We start from the raw sequence: 3,970 nt of genomic DNA, 5'->3' as shown, positions 1-3,970 counted from the left end.
GGTAAATAAGATTTCAGAACTGAGTGGTAGTAGATGTTCAAAACAGAGAGAAAAAATGCAGGAGAGAGGCATCTGATCATTATTACTCTTGCAGGGCAACTGGGCAGAAATCACTGCCCACATCTTTTTCCTTCTCCTCTTGGTCCGTCAGTTCTAGACTTCCTCATTATAGTATTCTAGAATCTTGGAGGATGGGCCACCCCTGTCATTTGTCCTGCCCTCCTACCCAGCTCAGAGACTCTTCCCAGAATACCTCTAACTTTCTGGCCTCTTCTTCAGCACCTCCAGAAATGCGGAGCTCAGTACTTTTGCCTGAAATGCTTTCCCCCTTTCTCTGCCTGCAGCACTTCTACTCATCATTCAATATTCAAATCAGGTGCTCAGTTTCTCTGAGGCCCATGTGGCACAGTCATTGGTGCTTCTGAGTGTGGACTCTGGGGTCAGAAAGACCTGGGCTCAATCCTGCCTCTTCTCCTAACACTTGCTGTGTGATCTTAGCCAGTTTATCTCACCTCTCTGAGCCTCGGTTTTCTTACCTGTAAAATGGGGTTCGCAGATGTGGTCATGTATATGGGCTCTTCATGTGGTGTCCAGTACATAGCAAGCAAGTAATAAATGGTAACTGCTACCATTAACATCAGTGGTTTCAATGCTGACCTGCACATTAAAATCACCTGCAGAGCTTTTAAAACATGATTTAATAGGTCTGGGCTGATTCTCCTAGCAAAGTTTGCGTTTTCTGAAAGTTGCCCAAGTGATTCTAATGTGTAGCCTGCCAGGTGGGGAACTGTTACACCAGCAGTTTTGAAAGTATGGTACCTGGACCGGCAGCACCAGGGAACCTGTTAGAAACTCAAATTCCAGGGCCCCCTAGCAGACCTACCAAATGAGAAACTCTGGAAGTGAGCCCCAGCAATCAGGGTTTTAACAAGCCTTCCAGGAGATTCTGAGGCATGCTAACATTTGTGAACCACTGCACTAGATTGTAAGCTAAGTAAAGGCAAGAACTGTTTGTCTTGTTCAATGCCATACATATTCTTAGGGCTTGACACTGTGCCATACACAAATTCAGTTTAGTTCAATCAAGAAATGTTGGGACTAACCTGGCAGTCCAGTGGTTACGACTCCATGCTTCCACAGAAGGGGCCTGGGTTCAATCTCTGCTTGGGGAATTAAGATCCTGCAAGCTGCATGGTGCAGGCAAAAAGAAAGAAAGAAAAAAAAAAAGAGCTCCCTGGTGGCGCAGTGGTTAAGAATCCACCTGCCAATGCAGGAGACACGGGTTCGAGCCCTGGTACGGGAAGGTCCCACATGCCGCGGAGTGGCTGGGCCTGTGAGCCATGGCCGCTGAGGCTGCGCCTCCGGAGCCTGTGCTCCGCAACGGGAGAGACCACAGCAGTGAGAGGCCCGCGTACCGCAAAAAAAAAAAAAAAAAAAAAAAATTTACCTTAGAAATTAGACTTTATACCATTGTGGGAGGGACTAGGGAAGTAAGATCCAGGGAAGAGGAGTTGGAGGATCAGAGAAAAGTTACAAATCAGCCTTGGGTCCTTTTTTAATTTTTTAAGTTTTATTTTATATTGGAGTATAGTTGATTAACAATGTTGTGTTAGTTTCAGGTGTACAGCAAAGTGATTCAGTTATATATATATGTATCTATTCTTTTTCAAATTCTTTTCCCATTTAAGTTATTACAGAATATTGAGCAGAGTTCCCTGTGCTATACAGAGGCATTTGTGCTTTCAAGAAAGCCAGAGCTTTTAGGAAAATCTGCACAAGCACATCCAGCTGCCAGAAGGACAGCGGAGAGTTAGTGAGAAATCTGTGGAAGGCAGTTGTCCCGGTGGGCCTCACGAGGCTGGAGGTCCACATGGCCGGTAGTGAGAGGGGATCACATACAAAGCAGGGAGGATGAGGACAGGCAGGAGCTCTCAGCGCTTCTGCGTCTCACCCCACGCCTTTCGGGAGTAGCAGCTCTGTTTCATTTTCTCAGTCACATATCAATTTCTCCTCTGAACAACTCTAGCCTAGAGCCACATAGCAGAGGGGCTTCTTTTATAATTCCTATTTAGCCAAATTGACATAGTACTAAATCACCCAGCTGGTAAATATTACTTACCTAAAAAGCTGATATTTATATTCTCTTCAGGAGCTACTGTTTTACCCTTTACTTATTTATTTATTTTTTTGCTCTGTGTGGCTTGCGGGATCTTAGTTCCCCGACCAGGATTTGAACCCGGGCCCTTGGCAGTGAAAGCGCGGAGTCCTAACCACTGGACCACCAGTGAATTCCCAGCACCCTTTTTTTTTTTTTTTTTTTTTTTTTGCGGTACGCGGGCCTCTCACTGTTGTGGCCTCTCCCGTTGCAGAGCACAGGCTCCGGACGCGCAGGCTCAGCGGCCATGGCTCACGGGCCCAGCCGCTCCGCTGCATGTGGGATCTTCCCGGACCGGGGCACGAACCCGTATGCCCTGCATCGGCAGGAGGACTCTCAACCACTGCGCCACCAGGGAAGCCCCAATAAAAATTTTTTTATAAATCGTCCCACTTGGGCTTCATTTTATCTTTCCAAGTTGGTCCCTCCATCTCTTCAGCATCTTCCTGTCACATTAGTCGGGTTCACTGCTCCACAAAGATCCTACTTGGATTAAATGTCTGTTTCATATGCTTTCGTCTAGGCTTCCCAAAGTGATTGTAAGTTCTTCGAGGGAAAGCATTTATGTCTTTTAAAATTTATTTCTCTTCTTTGCCTTGAGGTTCCCATAGGCTGAATATGTGAACACAAGTCAACTAAAGATGAGTAGAAGCACCCAATCACCACACTCGTGCTCTGAGCACCCAGGGAACCCCAAAAATGTGATGAGCCGGCAGGTATTTAAACTAAGACTGACAAAAAAGAAGGCTTACGTCAATTTCTGTCATCTTACTGATGGCATCTTCATCTTACTCCGTAATTCTTTTTTTTTTTTAAAGACATAGCTAATGATTTTTTTATATATATAAATTTATTTATTTATTTATTTTTTCTGCGTTGGCTCTTCGTTGCTGAGCGCGGGTCTAGTTGGCGGCGAGCGGGGGCTACTCTTCGCTGCGGTGTGCGGGCTTCTCATTGTGGTGGCTTCTCGTTTCGGAGCACAGGCGCTAGCTAGGTGCGTGGGCTCAGTAGTTGTGGCTCGTGGGCTCTAGAGCTCAGACTCAGTAGTTGTGGCGCATGGGCTTAGTTGCTTCGTGGCATGTGGGATCTTCCCAGACTAGGGCTTGAACCCCTGTCCCCTGCATTGGCAGGCGGATTCTTAATCACTGCGCCACCAGGGAAGTCCCTTACTCAGTAATTCTATAAAATGATTGCACAGGTTTCTCTTTGTTGACTTTCTCTTCAATCTGGACAATACAATGGAGTGGGATGTTTTAAATAAGAATTCAATATTTAAAAAAATAATAAGTATTTCTCTTTTCCTCAGGACTGACTATGGTAAATAGCCAATGCCTGTGTGACTCCATTCTAGTTTACCATGAGCAGGACTCAGAACAGCACCAGCCACAATGAGATATTTCATAAAGGTTTTGGAGAGAAATAATAATCATCTCAGAATCAGAAATTATCTTGATGTGTTTTTTGTAATGACAACATTGATGATAAAGCCTCGTGATAATATGGTGTAAAGGCGTTCAAGGTCTGAGTCTGAATGCCAGCTCTGTCGCATATTAACTTTGTGACCCTGGGCAGGGCTCCGTGAGCCACAGTTTCCTCATTGTAAAAGAAAGGTGATCACGGGGACCTCAGAGTGGTTGTGAGGACTAAGTTACACACGAAAAGGAGCATTCAATAAACGTGTTTTGTTACAGAAAATTTTAAATCTCTTATTTTTTATTCTACTGGTTTTCTATTTTTTACTTTACCCAGATCAGAAAGATAATTTTACATTTTCTTTCAACTTTTTTAAGACTTAATATTTTCTGATAATGAGAA

The sequence above is a fragment of the Physeter macrocephalus genome, chromosome 1, assembly GCF_002837175.3.
Source record: "Physeter macrocephalus isolate SW-GA chromosome 1, ASM283717v5, whole genome shotgun sequence".
Lineage (NCBI taxonomy): Eukaryota > Metazoa > Chordata > Mammalia > Artiodactyla > Physeteridae > Physeter > Physeter macrocephalus.
The sequence above is the reverse complement of the archived record's forward strand: the minus strand, read 5'-3'. Positions refer to the sequence as shown.